Here is a 20,037-nt window from a genome sequence, read left to right on the forward strand (position 1 = left end):
GTATAGTCAATATCCTTCGGTCTTTGGCCTTCTCGAGCTGTATTTGGTCTACGATATTTTCTTCTTCCAACTTCATTAGCATTAGCTGACTTGAGCTTAAGTACTTCTAAGTAAATATTACTCATTTTCTCAAGTTATAGTCCACTTCTTACTTCCTCGAGGTATAAACCTCGGCTTCTGGTCTGACATCCTTCTGAAAGTAGTGTTCGATTACCTTATGAAAATAAGATCGAACTTTCTCTCAGTTCAGACCTTCATCAACTATCTTGCTCAAAGTATTGATTCATATTGGATCCAACTGATCCCTCGCTCTCCCCCTTAGGGATGTCCTAATGGTTGCTAAGCTCATCTTCCCCAACCAACTAGCTCCTTGGTTAGGCTATATGTCTTTTTCTTGGCTTTCTATTGTACTTTTCTAGGGTATCCTATTTGGATTGATTGTGTATCCACATGGCTGTGAATACCAGTACGATATGTTAGTTGGTTATGCAACTATGGTTATTCCAACTTTACACAGGACAAGTGTGTTGCCCAAGAAAGCTTGTGCAATTTAAAGATATTATTCTGCAACTAATATTGTGCTAAATGAAGAAGTTGTTTCAACATACTGATTGGGTCAGAATAAGTATGGTCAAAGTCCTATGCATCCGTCCTTGTGCTCCATCCACTTCCTTGTTCGAACTTCTTAGATGATGAGCTCCCCCAGTGATTTGAAAATTGGTTCATTGCTTCATTTGATCTTCGTACCAGATATGGATCCGGGCATTCTGATTTCATATGACCTAGTTGTCCACATCCAAAACAGGTAATATCCTGTTGCGTGCAATCCTTGGCATAGTGACCTTTTCTTGCACAGTTATGGCATCGAACTTGACTATAAAACGGTGTGATTGTCTTATCTCTAGTTTGGAAATTCATCTCTGACTGAGTTTGTTGTATCTGAATTGGTTGTGGTTCCAACCTTGCCTTCCGTTTTCTTTCATTCTTCACTTCTTCATAATCATTCTCCAAAGTAATTGCAGTATCCACTAGCTCGTGGAACCTTGTGCATTTGGTTAGATTCAACTGCATTTTCAGGAATGGATTCATCCCTTTTAAGAACCTTTTTATCCTTTTCTCCTCTGTGTTCACATCCTCTGCTGCATAACGTGATAAACGATCAAACTCTACTAGATATTTCCATACCGACAAGTCATTCTGCTTCAAGGTCTCGAACTCTCTTCTCTTTAGTTCCATGATACTTTCAGGAACCTGGGCTTCTCGGAACTTCTTCTTAAACTCGTCCCACGTGAAAACATGTCCCGAAGGTTGAATTAGAATCATGTTATCCCACCATGACGCTGCTAGTCCTGATAGTAGATAGGTGGCATATCTAACCTTCTCTTCATCATTACACCGAACTGTCCTTAATTTTCGCTCAGTGTCCCTCAACCAATCATCCGCATCCATAGGTTCTGGTGCGGTAGCAAAAGTCAGTGGATTGGTTTGTAGGAATTCCGTAAGACTCACTCCTTTTGGCCCTCCATTTCTGATACCTCCATTATTCTCACGTATCAAACGACTAAAAAACTCATTTTGTTGTGCTAAGTTTGCTGCTCTATCCTCAGCCATCCTTTCCATGTGCTCAAAGAATTCTTGCCCAAGCAGGACAGGGGTTGATGTTGACGATCTAGTGGCGGAGAATGCCTCTTCCATCCGCTTAGCTTCTCTTTCCTGACCTTCTTTTGCCTCCCTCTCTTCATGAGTCGTTACTATTTCCTCAGTTGGTTGGTAACTCGTCTCTCCCTCACGCGATCCCATTTACCCTCTAGACCTGTAACATCAAGAAAGAACTCAATGATGCAACATGCATTTGCACACCAAGGTCAAACTTTTTGCACAGATCTAGTCAATCAATGAAAATCCAATAAAAATCCAAGAAGATTCAGCTTTGTGCTTATAATACACACCATCATAAGCCTGAATAATGATAGTTGAGTAAGACATCTCTAAACATCAGGCTGAGATGTGTAGTATATAACACCACATAATATAGGTTTACATCGTGATACTTAGCACGTATATATGGGATTCTACTATTTGTCTCAACCTTTACCTTAATTGCACATTTGCAATGAGATAAACTTGAAACAAAGTAGTCTAGGATAGTTAAAGTTAACCTAATTTCCTTTGGAAGTATTAACTTAACTTCTAGTTTGTTGAGGACTACCTCATATGGTATATCTAGATTCTAGCATAGTTATTCTAAACACATAACTATTGGACTATAGCTCCTATACTTCCAAGTGTTTCTATTGTAAAACTATGGTCATGATGTGCTTGGCACACTTCTCATGGTTTTGGAACACAACTCTTGCACTATTGGTGAACACCTGACTTATTATTGTACTCCTCCTAAATACTTTAGATGTTCTACTTCATCACATAATGACTCTCAAGTGAATCATATATGATTAGCAACTCTACCGTGTAGGTAGACATATATTATTCCTATCACTCTTCCTTATCTCCCATGATTGACTCATCACGGTCTATACTACCTCATATCACTTGTTTTTATCACTTACTATCAGTGGTTTCACATGTCTAGATAATTTTACTTACTCATTACTTATCTGGGTCTACATCTTCTATTAGGATATCTTAATTAACTTCATCACTTGATATAACTCCTATTACAGTTCTGGATAACTCTTACTTAACCATAACCTGTGTTGGTACACATCTTCCAATAGGATATCTTCCTTATGGTTGTATCCTCTCTTTGGACTACCATGTATTGTATACCAACTGTGATCTACTCATATATTGTTTTAGGGACTTAATAGTGTGCTCTATGTTTAGCTAACTAACTTAGGGAAGAAACATTGACTTAAGTGTGTCAGGATTATTCTCAAGTGAATATCCATCTCAAGTCATAAGAAGTATTTGGTTTACCTAGGACAACTTCCTATAGACACTACCCATCCTATACGTCTCCTTTAAAGGGTTTTAATCCTAAGGTCAAAGCATTTGCTCTGATACCAACTGTGGTGACCTGGCATACCACTGCATGGTGTAGTATGCAAGTCTGATATAACACCAATGAAACACCGTTTCACTCGTATTATATCGCTCAGAGTGGTACAACAGAAACATATGCGGGTCCAAGGCATGTCTATAGAATTACAACACAGACTCTTTACAAAAGATCCACACAGCCTCCTACTTTACAATGAGGTAAAACTGCAAATAAACTCCAGAAGAACGACTCGTGATCTAATCTTATCACGGACTCTAATTATAGAGTATTTGACTAGCTAAAGAGGCTATGACTGGATTCTAGCTAAATATGAGCTAGGTTTAGGAAGCTAGATCCCTTCTACTACTTAATCTAGGTTTTCTCCATGGTAGTTGTGGTGTTCGACTCTTTCGGCAGGTTCCTGTCCCCTTGAAGTATCTGTAGACTCCTCGGTCTTCGAGTTGCACGGTAGATCCTCCTTCGATGCCTCCATATCTAAGCAGGGGATTTAAGAGTGGGATGAGTACGAGCGTACTCAACAAGTTCATTATAGGAAAGAGGTGTTTAATGCACTAGCTACAGCATTAGACCAGAAAGTCTAATACCAATGCAGGTTTTCATAACCATTTCTTCAAAAGGTTGCTTTTATTCAGAAGAACTATGTCCGTCAGCCTTCACCGGTTTACTAGAACTTCATGGAGCTCCTTTCCGGCCGCGTTCGCAGTTCCATATCCCGGAACAGGGAGTGACAGGTCACGGTTCATTACACTCTGCAGAGGTGTGTTGCTTTACCCATAAGAGATCTTAACCTTGGTGCCAACCGAGTCTATAGTTCTCGTCCACACTTCCTTTGGTGTGAGGCCCGGTATAAGGTCATAGCCAATCATATTCCTCCGCTACCTCATACACCCACCCTTTGCTGCAAACTCCGACCCTGGGTCCTCGCCGGTCCCATTATTCCCACTTACGGGTGGACCCCGACCACGACAACAGTTCAGGTCTCTACCATGAACTCCTTCGCCGGCAGCTGCAACCCATCATAGACCGCAATTACCGTGGGGACTTTATCGGGACCCTCACCCTACCACTTGTCCTCTCTTGGATCAAGGGTACCACTTGTCCTCTCTTGGATCAAGGGTCTACGGTAAAGCGCATCCGTTGATGTACAAGAGGTGGAAATACAATTGACTATTCCGTCCCACTCCAGATCTTATGGTTAACACAGGTATTACGGCACAAGAATCACTGGCGACATTTGTTGTTTAATCCTAGTTGGATATAAACCCTTGCAATGGAACCTCCACCATATCAACACAATCCATGGTTCCATTGCCCACCACATAGTCATATTCATAGTTATGAAAATAGTGGTTTTGGTTTTTATGCAATAGTGATAATCATAGTACTTTGCAAGTAATTTGATAAAGATACTCAAATGACATGAGCAAGTGATGAACTTGCCTTTCTTGACTGCAAGATTATGCAGGCAAGGTCTTCGAACGCAATAACTCCAAATTCTGAAATAGCATCATCGTCCGGTAAGGACGATGTTTAAAAGATTGGAAAGGATGCAATAATGCATAAGTATGAGATGCAATCGCTCTAAGCGTGACCTAACCCCGATGATTTAGGATTAGTGAGTGGTAATGATTAGTTCAGGGTGTGTTGCACTTTTAGAGAGATTTCACAAACAAGTTTATTATTAGGATCTTGGTTAATTTGGGCATCTTATAAGTTGAATAAGATAAAGTAACACACAACTGCTTATAGTTGGCACATGATTAACATACAAAATACAACTATTCATTTAAGACTTACCATATGTGTTTTAGTGATTACTTGTTACATATCTAAAAGAATAACTTTGGAAGAATATATTTCTTAAGGACTAATAAGTACTTCCATGAGAGTGTTATTTGCTTCCAGGGTTACTATAATTCTCTATTGATCTATAAGTAGAGGTATTAGATTTAGTATATTAGGTTTAGATACGGTATTACATAATGGTAGTAATTGAGTTCTTAACATATATATACACTTCTAGGATTATGGGACATTAAGGTTCCGAAGTGTATTATATAAGTATCTCAATTGGCTCGAAGGGTTTAAAATAAAGGCTTTTATTATAAGGTAAATACATGGTTTAGGAGTTAATTAATAGTAATAGGTGACTCTAGGTATAGTTAACCTCTAGTAATGTCAAGTTCTAGGGTTTCATCTATTATGGTTAAGGAACTTATTTTTAAGGTTTTAAGAGCTTCCTAAGAGGTACTAAATGATTTAGGATTTAATTAACTACTTAAAGTTTTAAAAAATATTCATAAAAAAAAATATAAGCATGTGTTAGAATATTATTTAAAATTAATTAATATTTATTATAGATTTTATGGAACTTCATATGTTTGTTTATTAAAACTAAGGTTTATTTAGTTTATTATGTTCAAGTCATAATGATAATATTTATTGCATTATTAAGGCTGGAATTATATTTCAAACATTTAAAAAAAATTCTATTTGAGATTTGTAGGTATTACTACGTATTTTTCAAGGGACTTTAAAGTAATCTTATAATCTTTACGTCATAATCAAACAATTATACAAGGTTAGTGGATAATTTTATTAGAGTGTAAATATTGAACCTACACAAGTGTGTGTAAGTATTAAGTACTAATTCTATGCATGTAGTGTTACACACACGTACACATCGGATGAGTTACTAGGCCAATTGTGCACGTACGCATATACCCAGTCCGGTGATACACGCACAGATACGAGTCCAACACAAGTACACAACCGAGCCTCATGTCTCTTGTCGCCGTCTCCGTCTCTCTTTTTCTTACGCACGCGCACTCTCACGAGCAGCCATGGCTCCGCCACGCGCCCATCTCCTCCCGGCCGTTCCCGGCCGACTCTAGCGCCGGTGTGATAGGGTTTTGGCCCGCCTCGGGTTGATCTACAACCTCCCTTTGCTCGATTTGATCCTCGAGTTCCTACTCGCTCGCCCCGACCGCTGCTGTGACGCCGCCTCCGCCGTTTTCCCTGACCACCTCCGGCCTTCCTCGATGCCGGCGAGGTGGGAGTTCTGACCGCCTCGTCGCGCTCTACATCTTTGTCTTGATTGATTTGATTTCCTCGGCTCCCCTTGTGCGCCCCGCACATGTGCGTCACCGACGCACGCGCCGCCGTAAGGCTCTGCCGGTCGCATCCACCGCCGCCGTCGACCGGCCCAGCTCCGCCACGAACTCCTCCGTCAACACCCGCCGCCACGACGCCGTCCTGTGCTCGCACACAACCCTGTGGCTAACCCTAGCTTGCGATGGCTAGGTCGCCGACACGGCGCTCGCGCACCCGCGCCTCCGGCTATCTCTCCTTGGCGAAATGGACCTCCTCTTTGAGCGCCCCGAGCCCCAGCTCGGCTTCGCCCTGCCCGGCTGCTCTGATTCTTCAAGTGGCGGTGTACTGGTGGTGCGGTGATGCTGCTGGTCATGTGTCGACCACCGTCTCGACGCCGGTGGAACGGCCACTGGTGTGCAACCCCAACGTCCGTGTACTGGTGGTGCTGCGGTGATGACTTCATCCTCGACCTCGGCGCCGGCTGGACGGTGCCGTAGGCGCAACCCCGGTGTCGACGGCTGCGACTACGCTTCTACTACACTGTGAGCTATTCTTCTTCGCTTCTCTGCATATGCCCAATTGTTGGTGTGCTCCAATACTATGATTTGGTTATGTGCTGGATATGCTTATGGTCTAGCACCTAGTGGTTTATGTGCATACTGAATCAGTGAGGTGTGGACTTAAGCTAGTAATACTCTGGTTCATTGATCATTGCTATATGTTCTGTGTGGTGCCCCTGTTTGGATGGTTTTATTCAACCACACATATTTGTTTTACTGAGATTAATTGGTGTCCCATTTAACTCATGGTTTAGTTTAATCAATGAACTAGAATTACTGTGGCTTGATAATTTATTTGATGGCTTCCTTGTGATAAATGGCTTGATTCTGTAAGTGCAAATTTATAATTGCCCAGTAATTAGTGGGGTCCCTCATTTTGGATGATTAGCTCATCCATGGCTTGCTACTATCTTAAACTGATGAAACTGAACAGGCTGATGCTTTGCTGGGTAGCTTGGCTGTGAGCTTATATGCTTACTTATGGTGGCTTTGCTGCGGTTTAATTTTAATTGATCTCAAACTTGCTGATGATTTCAATACTGCAGCTACTACTGTATAACTTACTTGATGGCCTGGAGTATTTTCTAGTCTCAGAATAATCCTCTAGAATTTGTTGGCTGTTACTCTAGCTACTCTAGTTGTTGTTGTGCCTATACTGTGCCTCTGTTTGGATGATGAATTTATCATCAGCACTCTGGATCTAGTGGCTTGTGGTTCGGCTTGTATGAATACCTATATATAGTTTCTTAGCTGCATCTAGGATACTACTTGGTTGGCCTGGGATGAATGTCCTAGATCCTAAGTAGTTCCCTGTAACATGTGGATTATTACTGGTGGCTTATGGTGATGACTAAAGCACATTGCATATATGATCTTGGACAGTAGTGTTGTGGAGAAACACAAAGTGAGCTTTGAGTTTCTAGTATATGATCTAGTTGCAAAGTAGCAACTAGAGATGATTTGGTTTTGCAAGGTTGGTTTTTATTGGTGGATCTGGCTGTCCCTTGTTTGATAGTTTCAACTGATAAGAACGGATATATGTTTGATTTTCTTGGCCCTGCCAATGATGCAAAAAGGCTGAGGCATGATCTTATGATATGAACAGATACTACTAGGTTGTTGCTTCTCTAAACCTCGGTGATGAACATGCATAGCACCTCTATGCAAGACTGAGAGGAAAATCCATCTCTCCATCCTCCTAGATGAAAATCTAGTTGAAGGGTGGTTTGATGGAGTGTTATGGATTCTTCTCTTTATTTCCCCTGATCCTAGTTGTGCAAGCTAGTATGCTGAGATGCTTTTATTAAATCAATGTATCAACCTGTTGTAGCAAAGTTGGATAGCTGGTGATGTTGATCTTGATCTACTGCTTGTTTGACTGCACCTCCTCCTAGCTCCGGCTTGATCCTGTTCTAGGATACCACTATACTGGTCCTTGGTTGGATGAACTGGGATATCTTCTAAGATGGTTTGATGGCCTGGATGAAGAATAGCTATTGTTTCTTGTGTTCTTGATCTGGTCGATGAACCCTGTGCTAAGGAGCTGTGTGCTCCATGGGATGCCTCTTTTATGGATGACCTGAGCTGTGTTTGGCCTTGTACTACTGCCTATGTGCTCTGTGCGTGAGACAACACATAGCATGCATGTGTGACAGTGCTACTTGCTTGTGTGGCGCAAGTCTCTGCCTGGTACATTCCCTCTTGTGGATGAGCATGGACTGAGAAAGATCTTCTTATTTGCTTTCCATTTCTTTCTAACCTGGCCACCTGACTTTCCTTCTCCTTTTGTTTTCTTTGTTTGTTTTGCAGGTGACCAAATAAACAAAGAATAGAAGATATTTAAATAGGTTTAGCTTAACTTTTCTTTTCTGTTTTAGATTCTTGTAATATTTGTAATTTATAATATTATAGATATTGTAATGACTTTGTAAATGTGTATATAATTAATAGAATGTAATTTCCCTATTCTTAATACTTCTTATTTTGTCTTATTCATATTTCAAACATTGTTTGAATTGTAATTAGAAATTTATAATATGAATTCATATTTGAATTCAAATACTTATTTGAATTTCTGTCTTCCATATTCGATTGTGAATTCAATTTATTTCTCCCAAAACACATTAATTTAGAAAGGTCATGTCGAAATTTGTCGCACCCACATCGAAGACTAACTCAATTCCATCGATGTAAGAGAAACCTCGATCCCTTTGGAGGTTTTAAACAAAAGCGCGAAAATTTCCTGGATTTTCTATGCATGAATGCAATGCACACATCCGTTTCCTCTCTTTTTGTAACCCCCAATCCTGGGATATTACAAAATACTACTTTGTTCCGAAGCGACGAGGTAACCTGGAGCGCCAGATCCTCCTTCCCTGCACCCGTTCCGCGCCGCCAGCGGGAGGAATATGAACCCTGCTTCCGCACGTTCAGAGCTCTCCGCCGCCGAACGCAGTAAGCCTGCGCGGCTTGCCTGAGATCCGCTCCCGTCTGTGTTATGGGGATCGACAAAGAGGGCCGGGAGGCAGTAGTGCATCGCGGGCAACGGCAGCGGTCCAACCTGCATCGAACTGCCATGGATATGTGCATCTTGCAGCACGGATGGCGGCAGCTGCCGAATCTGCATCAAAGTGCAAATATTGACCTCCTCCTCCGATGTAGTACCATCACGGGGAGTGATTCATCTGCTGCACCCAACACAGAAACTTGAGAGATTCGAAGCGGGAAGAGTGAGAGACAGAGATAGGCTGGATCGGATTCTACCTTTTTACTTAAGTATGGTCCTCCTAGATAGCTGCTTCTCTACTCCTTCATCTATGGTGGGGATAAATTTATCTCGCTATATAACTGATGGGGCTTTGAAATTGAGTGGGACTTGGAGAGAAGATTCAGCAAAAACAAGAATTTGGGAAGGAGGAAAAATCGAGTAAACGAAGGAGATTTGAGGAATTTGCGCGCGATGGGATCAGATGAATTTGAGGAAACATGAAAAATGAAACCACGGAGCCTGGCCCAGCACGCGCGTCTATCACGGCAGGTCCGAATCTTGGGTGCCGCTCAGAGATACCGGGGGCAGAGCGGCGGGCGCCAGGGGTGGTCGTCGACGGGCGTGGAGTTGGAAGGAGAGCCGGCAAGAGCAAGAGGCGGGGAAGGGAAACAAGCAGACAGGCGGCTAGCGGCGCTGCTCCCATCGCCTGAGTTGGGGATCAATTGATTGATTGATTTTGTGTGTACTCCGTGTTCTTTTTGGAGAAAAATAGGAGATGCTCAACGAACCTGCGCTCCTAAGGCATTTACGGTGAAGAAAAGGGGGCGGAGACGCAAACCACTTTTCCAGCATGACTAGCGGTATTAAATTGATGAAGACCTTAGCTGAATCCAATATCAACTCTCTACCAGCCCGCATGCTTTTCTTGCGCACTCTTTGCTCCACGATTTGAAACAGAGCAACATTAAAATATAAGATAAGGGAAGTATCTTCCATAAATTTAACTAGGGAGGAGCGAAATCAGGTGGTGCATATGGTAGACTTCCCGGACGGCACACATGAGCTCAAAACAGCTCTCGGGGACAGTACGTTGTACAGATGTGGAGGCCCGGCCTTCTGCAGGGCCTTCAGAGTTCAGATGTGCCGCGTGCCGCGTGCCGCGAGCGGTGAAGAGGTTTGGTCTTTTTTTTAATCTTTCCTTGCCAAACCACATGTATATAATTATTAGACGGACCATCTGTCTTTCATTTACTCTGTAAAATAAATCTCCGGTGTTAAATAATGTTTGATAACCTTAGGAAAATAGATGTTTGACAAAAAAATAAAAATTAGGTTTTCTCCCGGTGCAACGCACGGTCAAATATGCTATATACCTACTAATAAAAGCAAAAGTGTTTCCTTCGCTTCGTCCGTTTCGTCCGTTGTATGTTAAAAACGCTTTCGTCCGTCGTACGTAAAAAACGCGTCGTCGCCCATGGTTGTTTCCGCGTCGGTCACGACAAGGTGCTGTTTTCTGATGAATACGAAGTGGAACTCAGCTAGCGTTCCTATAATATAATACGGTTTTGCTATGTCTCAGTCAACTGAGATTTTCTTAAGTCTAAGTCACTTACAAAAATGTGCTTTGAGTTGCACTTTTCTGTTAAAAAAGTGCAATTACACTTTTCTCATAGAAATGTGCAACTGAACCGAGTTGCACTTTTCTTTGAACTTCAGTTGCACTTTTCTGAGTTGACTGAGACTTAAGAAAATTTCAGTCAACTGAGACCTAGGCACACCCAATATAATAACCTTTAATCAGTACCCGCGGTGAGGAATCGAACTTGGAGGGCGCCTTGCTCCGGCGGAAGATGCATTCGGGGACGCCGAAAGATGAGATGCGTATACAGTATTTCCATGATTTTGATTCGCTTAATATCTGAAAAACGCCATTGCTAGCTAGCTAGCCGGAACAGCCGAGCTTCAGCAACGTACTCCTGGCGGCGGACAGCACCGCAAGGCCATACCCTAGCATCACTGGCGATGATGTCTGCACCTGGAAGGAGGTACGGCGGTGCTCGCTTGGGAGGAGTCTGATGCTGTCATAGCTCTTGTTCTGCCGGCCACGGCGAGGCCAGCAAAGGGAGACGTCGCAGTACTGGTTCTCACGAAGTAGGACGTGGCCGTCTTGGACATGTATTTATACATGACATGTCATCATCACGTTGTTGTTGTCGTATGGGAAGTTAACATGTCAAGCTGCTCACGCTCATGGACCTCCTGCCGTGCGCAGGTCATGGCCACCGGCGCCACGACGAACTCCAGTCGTGTGCAGGCCGCGTGCAGGTTATGTTCGCCGGCGCCACCACTAACCGTCCAAGCAGCTTGTACCTGGCGTTCCACAGGCCGCTTCGATGAGGAGATAAATATGGGTTAAGCTTTTGCTACATCGGAAGAACCAGCATGTAAACTGCTAATTGGAAGGCTACCGAAGCGGACGACAAGCAGGTACGAAAACAAAGTCGGAGAGAGGAGCAGCTGGGACATATATGTCCAGAACAGTTCCTCTGGGTAAGAAAGATGCATGACTGTTTCAGAGGACATGCATGAGTGCAGGTCACTCGTAATGCTCTTGCGGCAGATTTGCTAAGCTACAGGATGCACACCCGGTATATGATCTCAAATTCTCAACGCAAGGATCAACAAATTATGGTAATGTTCCTATGTGCTATTTACATTATGCACATCAATATTTCTCTGCACCTTGTGAGGCGAGAGTAGGCTTAGGACCTTGGTGGTCTTAACCACCGGACTCGTTTGTACAGTTTTTTTCCTCCTTCTATAAATGAAACCAGCAGCTCTCCTGCTGAGATTCAAAAAAAAAAAATATTTCTCTGCACTAAAAAATATATTATACATTCACCTAAGAAAAAAGAAAGAGACAAGAAACGACATCAACTTATTAGTTAAATTTTCTTAGACTAATGTTCTCTCTTTAGTTATAGTTTTCATGATTTTGATTTCTTTCGGTTATAAGTGAACCAATATTGGTTATGCTTTTTTACCTTCGTAAAGGATAACGTGTGCATGTTTATCTTAACGCTACCTTTGTCCCTGTCGAGAACACTCATCAATTGCGCTCGGACATATTTATGTTTTTCAATTTTTAGCTGAATTATAGTTGTGAGGTTACAATTGTGGTGTTAATATGGTGTTTCTCTCCCGGTGCAACGCACGGGTATTTTTCCTAGTCTATACCTACGTATTAGATTCGGTTCGATTCGATACTATTTTATGCATGCCCCGGCTGTTCATGAACTTCGTGAGTTTCGCCTGGTTCGATCGCTCCTAATTCTCAAACAAGCTTGGCCGTCCGGCCGGCGGGCCCCTCGCTGATTCCTTCAGACCTCCACCTGACAAAATCAGCCACAGCAGGTGGTGCAGGCAGGAGACCCAAAATCTGAAAGAGTAAATTACAACCGGTATAGTCATCTAATCTCTGAATTCTAGATACTCTGCTATACGTAGTTTATATGGCCCTATACCCTAATTTCAGTTACAATTTGTTTCTTCTATTTTCAGTCGCGTTATGTCTCACAGAATGCCTTTGCATCCAGGAATGTAACGAGAAAGTTTTAGGGTAAGATGTATACAGTATTATTGTTATATGAATAACATTGCTATCAGTACATTTTAAGTTTTTCTTTGTGTTTTTTATACATGCATTTTTTTAAAAGGGATACTAGGGGCCCTAAAATCTAGTTTCGCCCCAGGCCCTCGAAAGCTCAGGACCGGGCCTGTCTAAAATATATACATCACCACCCGCTTAAATGGAGCTTCGTTCAACTTCTACCCATCCATTTTCAGGTTTCCATTTCCCTCGATATGGATCGAACCAATGGCATTTGAATACAGTGGGATTTAGCCCATTGACAAAACGGCAATTCAGCTCGTATATACCCTCGACTCTTCCATAGTAATGGAGTTCATATGATGCTCTTCTATTTATTGTTTTCCTGTTGGGCCGGCTCTGTGTGTAATCATGGGTATGGAAGCGATACCAATTCACGTCATAAGTGTTGAGTGCGTTGATGGAATAATTAAAACCATTGATGTTTTTTCTCAACTCTGGTTTCATTATCCTCTTTTGCCTATAAGTTTACCCCGAGAAGTTTAGTAGGAGAAGTGATCGACATTCGTCGATCACTACAAGCAAAGTTAGATAGATTAGTACCAAAGTCAAGGACCAACTACTGAAACCGATCGAAGCCACCACCATTTTTAAAGAGATTCATAGATTCTTGGTAGGTAGCACCCATGATTAGCTTCCAATGTTTTTGAGTGAATTGTCTATGTGCCAATAAAAAGAGAAAGAGTTAGCCACGAACTTACGAGTGAGCATTTGCAAAAACCTAAATAGTGAGCACTTACTGAATGTACGACTTCACTCCCCCATGTTGTCCAAGACATACGAGTGGATGGAGTCCCATTCATGAGTTTTATTGTCTATTTCTTCGTGCCACTTGATTTGCCACCTAGCCCTATGAAGATGCTAAGCTTGGGTATATCTTTAGGGTTAACAATATTGTAACGAAGGACTAGATCATGTCGAGTGGGAATATTTTCATCATAGTACTTTGTCGTAAATTTTGAAACCTCCTTGTTAAGGACTACCTCGGCTATGGATGCCTCGATCTTACATTTATTGCTGCATTGTTCACGAAGCTTCTTCGTTTCTCTCTTAGGCTCATATTACCAACGAGCCTACACATCCCCATGTAACTCCTCGTACGGGAGATGCAAGATCATATGTTGCATCAGATTAAAGACCCTAGCGGAAGGAGCGAGTTTGTAGCTTGCAAAGCAACTTCGGTGCTAGCTTGTCCATGTAGCTTCAGAACCAGTTGCCGATCTAACTCCTTAGCACAAAGTTGGTGGAAGAAAAAACTCAACTCGACCAGCAGTCGCCATGTTTTCTCGTCGACATAGCCTTGAATCATCACCGACACTATCCTCTCAATCCATACGTGATAGTCATGACTACTGAGACATCTTACTAGCAAAGTTTCTAAGTTTGCCCCTATCAACCAGTTAGATGTGTACCATCGGGGAAGAATAATCAATGCACATTCAACTAGAATATTTTCTTCCTTTCAAGCCATGTAGGGCAGAACCATGCCTTTGGCTTAGACCACATGGGGCTTTGACTCTAGGAGGCTTATTGTCCATCTTTGGACTATCGCACCATTGTTGTTGACCTATTCACGCCTTAATGTAATCTTTCGTATTCTTAGTGCATGTGATTGTGCTCCAAAGGGCCCCGATGATATTCTTTTCAATGTGCATTACATAAATGTTATGCAGAAGCTTGATTTCATGAAAGTAAAGGAGCTTCCATAAGCATGGAATGTTAGTCCAATGGTGTGTCTCTCCATATCCCACAAAACCATTCCATTCTGGTTAGTCCGGAGAGCTTCTAACTTAGCCTTGATTTCGCTGCCAGTCCTCAGACATGATTGTGGAGCATGGACAACACCGCCTTTCTTGAACCTCTTTTTTCACCCCTGAATGTTTGGTTCGAGGAAAGAAAATTTCGATGTTTCCCTCGGGTGGACTCAACGTGGGGCTTTCCCCCCTTTATGGCAGTGCACATCGATGGAGCGGGTCACACTAGGAGATAGCTATTTGGTTTCTTAGGATTCCAACACACTCTCTGCACATTCTAAGCCGAAGCATGGTTTGGGGTGAAAAACCGTCCTTTTGGAATTCTCGGAACAACATGTGCGGTCTACCCCTAACTCGTTTGCTTAAACTGAGACATACATGAAATGAAGTTTCGCTAGGATTGATGCTGCGGGGCATGGGGGCTGAAATATGCCAGAAAGAAAATACAAGAAGGAAACGGAAGAAAAGTAAGGTAGAAGGGGACGTTGCCGAGTGTTTTCAGAATCCAAACTTTGTTGTGTGTACTGCTTTTCCGAGTGTATTGGCCCAAAACACACGACAAAGAATTGGCTGAGTAATAAGATTTGATACCTTCCCTACTTTGTATTCCACTGAAAAGGCAAGCCCCCCTTACCCGCAGGCGCATGGGGAAACCTCGCCACACGCGGGAAGGATAGAGGCGACATAGATCTAAAATCATTGTCAATGTCCGTTGCGAAACACTCGGCAAAGACCTTCCATCGTAACAGCTCAGTCAATCATGGCCAGCAGGCCATACCTCCCAGGAACTTGCCGCGGTTTTTTGTTGTGTGTTTTTCCAAAATTTTGTTGTGGCTAAATTCTTCATCGTGTGTTTTTTTCCACTCCTTAACATGTCTGAATCATTGCCCGTGTGTTTTCATGGTTCGTTTCTGATGAGGACATCCCTACTTCACCACTACCTCCGTCATTGATAAATGAAGATGAACCTGCTGTGAAGCTCAAGTCCAATGAAGTTCGGATTGGACCAATTACAAGGGCTCGTGCGAAGCTACTTAAACAACAGGTGAACTTGTTTCTAAACGGTACTTTGATTGATGAAAACTTTATACTGCCTAAGTCCTATTACTTATGTATCATCAGGTATCAAGAGGAGACGAGCGTCGCACGAGGAGTAGAGGAGCAGCTGGACATGAAGACGGACGTCAAGATGACCGTGAAGATGGACATGGAGCTGGACAAGAAGATATCTCATGGTCGCGCGAGGGAGGAGCGGGAGGCATGCGCGAGAGGAGAAGACGACGTCCAGGCCGGTGCAGAACCCGGTCAGACCGACCACCAGACCGGCCAGCCCGGTCCCTGGCCCGGTCGATCGGTCGCCAACCGGCCGCCAACCGGATGAGATTTATCGTACCGGGCAAAAACCGGAAAGTTGCGAAGTTTCCGGTTGCCGCCCGGTTGACCGGACGCCAGACCGGCCGACCCGGTCCCTGGCCCGGTTGACCGGATTCCAGACCGGATTCGTCCTAGTCTGTCTCGACCAGATCTATTCTGGGTCGGTTATTCTTGTATCTTTTCGACCAGAACTCGTCCCGGACACCTATATAAGTGCCTAGGACGCCCCTAGCTGTTTTAGACCACGTTTAAGATAAACCCTAGTTCTTAGTTGTTTGCTCTAGCAAAACTATTGAATCCCTACACCATATTGCTTGATATTGTGTAGATCCTGAAAAAGTCTTGTGTGATCTGCTGTTCCATTGGGAATTAGACGATTACAACTTACCGCTTCGTGGTCGGCGGCTACGTGCGCAAGTGTGTGGAGTTGCGAATATCTTGCAGGGTTGAGAGCTGTTGCATTGGCGACAGGGACCAATCGAGAGATCTCGTTGCGTCATACAAGTTATCATCCACTTCATCATCGTGTTCCTCCGCTGCCATCACCCCATGATCATCATCACCGCTGTTGCTTACTGAGAAGATCGGGCCACCCCATATCATCTTGGTATCAGATTTCCAGTTTTCCTCGGTAAGCCATCCACAATCCACCCCATAGTTGAGTTGTGAGTGTTTCCTATCCAGAAAAAGCCATAAAAAGTTAGGGTTAGGGATTGCCTTAGCCTTAGATTGCACTAATTTCGAGTTTTAGTTGCTTTTCGTAGTTGTTTTTGCGTATCTTTATCTTTCATCTAGTAGAATTGTTAGGGTTTGTGTTTTCTCTATCATCTAGTTTATCATAGTGTGTCAATTTTGTTACTCCGAGTCCACATAGCGTACAGTGTGCTTGTTCCCAACCATAGACACAGCCTATCGATATAAAGTGACTAGGAACTTCCCCAGAAGAGACTAGTTTTACCGCTCGACAGGCTGCTCGTTAGGTTATTGGTGCTTTGCATATTTCTGTTGGCCGTGTTATCAAGGAGTTGAGTCAAAAAAAGTCAAAAAAAAAATGAGAAAATTGAAAAGAAGCAAAAAGAGCTACATAGCTGCGTGTGTTATACAAAAGAAAAATCCAAAAAGAAAAGTGTTGTGCTAGTTGAATCAAGTGAAGGCCTAAGTTTACTTTACTGCACCCGTAGTTGAGCAATCTTGTGCCTGTCTCGTTGAGCTTTGCTAGCGTCTCTCTAGTGCATTGCAACTTTTCCTACATATAGTTGCATTGCCCCATTATATCGCCTTGTGTGAGTATCTTTGGTTGTCTACGGTCAGCGCTAGAGCTTGTTATTGGTGCAAATAGGTAGCCTACCTACAGCCCCACATAAACCCTGCTTTGTCGTGTGATTTGTTCTTATACCCTTGATATTCGCTTCGCTACATCCGTGCAATAGTTGTTACTACAAGTGGTAAGCAACACTAATTTACTTTGGAACGGTAAGATTTCCTTTTCTTATCAGTTTTGAGTGAGTTGTGAGAGTACCACCATATATTTTTGATTTAGTGCACTAATCTACTAACGATGTCTGCTAGTAATCATAAACTTGTTAACCAGGAAAACAAGAGTGCTGCCGATATCATCACATGGAGGGAGTATGTGGCTCTTCGTAATGAGATGCGACGTGAATTCCGCGCTCAGGACGATGTGCTTAATGGGAAGGTTGAAGAGATCTCCCAAAAGCTGGATGCTACTCATGTGACCGTCACTACAATGCAAGATCAAATGACGGATGTCCAACACAGTCTTGCTGATTTGCGCTTAGCTGTTGAGAATTTGACCGCGCAACAACAACAAGACGATGACGATGATCCTGAGCTTCAAGATGACGCACACAATGCTCGTGGTGCGCCACGTGGTAATCGTCCTCACGGTTGGGTTCCATTTGGCCGCAATGGTCGTGGACAAGATGAGGAGGATGGTTTGGGTAAGCCCAAGTTTTCTATACCCAAGTTTGAAGGAGGAGCTGATGTTGAAGAATACCTCACTTGGGAGCTGAACATTGAGAAGTTGTGGAGCTTACATCCACATTATACTGAAGACCGGAAGATCAAGCTTGCTTCTTCTGAATTTGATGGCTATGCTTTGCGTTGGTGGGATGCTTTTGTTCGAAACCGAGACGAGGATGGTGAGAAACCTATACGCACATGGCGTGCTATGAAGGAGGCGATGACTTCTCGCTTTGTGCCTACAAATTACTTGCGGAATATCTGTGATAAGCCGACTCTATTGAGACAAGGTGTGAAGACTGTAGATGAATACTACATGGAGATGGAGATGCTTATGCAGCGTGGCCGTGTCCGTGAGTCTCTCGAGATGACAATGCAGCGTTTTCTCAACGGTTTGAAGTATGATATCAAAGGCATTGTTCGTCACTACAGCTACACCAATATGAATCAATTGTTACATCATGCAAGAGAAGCTGAATCACAGTTGGCTGACGAAGCAAAGATCAAAGGTCGAACTACAGGGGCTGGGCGTTTCACACCCTGCGCGGCACCATCTTCGGCGCCGGCGCCTTCGACGCGCTCCGCACCTTTTTCTAGTCCGCCTAGTAAGCCGGTCTCCAATGTGTCTAACACAAAGAAGTCCGAATCTGCTGCAAGTACGAGTGGCTCTAATGTGTCTACTGCGCGTAACCGTGATATGATTTGTCATACATGTGGTGGCAAGGGTCACTTCAAGAGAGATTGTCCTAACCGCAAAGTCATGATTATCAATGAGGACAATGAATATGAGACTGGAGATGATGTTGATCCTAATGCTCCAGAAGATGATGACCATGACACTGATGGTGAAGATGCATATCCGTCTGATGCTCGCACCATTGTTGTGTCGCAGCGTGCTCTTAATGTGTTGCCTAGTGCATCTACTCAGCGCTGCAATTTGTTCCAAACAAAGGCTTTAGTTGGTCTGACAAGGCTTGCAAGGTCATTATTGATGGCGGGAGTTGCCGCAATTTAGCAAGCAAGGAGTTATGTACCAAGCTGAAGTTGAAGTATCTACCGCACCCGCATCCATACTATATTCAGTGGTTGAGCGACAATGGTGAGATGAAGGTAAACCACATGGTGCGTGTTGAGTTTGCTATTGGACCGTATAAGGATTGCATTGATTTTGATGTCGTTCCTATGACGGTGTGTCACCTACTATTGGGACGGCCTTGGCTCTATGACTATTCTGTGCAACACAATGGCCGTGCTAATACATATCACTTGGAGTTCAAGGGCAAGAAAATTAATTTGCAGCCTATGACACCACAGCAAATTGTCAATGAGTCTCGTCAGAAAGTTGAAGTCAACTTGGAGGATGCTTCTTTAGATAGGCGAGAGAATTGTAATGTTGTGAGTGATATAATGAAAAGTGAGAGAGTGAATTCCTTAGTCTCATTAGCCACCAAAGAAGACATGAGAGAATTTAGTGAGGATCCTACAGCCATGCCTCTTGTGCTCTTGTACAGGGGTACGGTTTTGGTTTCTAACGACATGACCCCTCTTCCTCTTGGTGTTTCTAATGTTTTGCAGGAATTTGGCGACGTGTTTCCGGATGAGGTACCCGCAGGACTTCCACCATTGCGAGGTATTGAGCATCAAATCGACTTGATTCCCGGAGCTTCGCTACCCAATCGGGCACCATATAGAACGAACCCCGAAGAGACGAAGGAGATACAGAAGCAAGTACAAGCGCTACTCGACAAAGGTTATATCCGCATAAGCCTTAGTCCTTGTGCTGTTCCTGTTATTCTTGTTCCTAAGAAAGATGGTACATGGCGTATGTGCATAGATTGTAGAGCGATAAATAACATTACTATTCGATATCGTCATCCTATTCCCCGTTTAGAGGATATGCTAGATGAATTGAGTGGTGCTGCTATTTTCACTAAAATTGATTTGCGTAGTGGTTATCATCAAATTAGGATGAAAGAAGGGGATGAGTGTAAAACCGCCTTTAAAACAAAATTTGGTTTATATGAGTGGTTAGTAATGCCTTTTGGTTTAACTAATGCACCTAGCACTTTCATGAGACTGATGAACCATGTTTT

This window comes from Lolium perenne, chromosome 5, assembly GCF_019359855.2.
Source record: "Lolium perenne isolate Kyuss_39 chromosome 5, Kyuss_2.0, whole genome shotgun sequence".
NCBI classification, from domain to species: domain Eukaryota; kingdom Viridiplantae; phylum Streptophyta; class Magnoliopsida; order Poales; family Poaceae; genus Lolium; species Lolium perenne.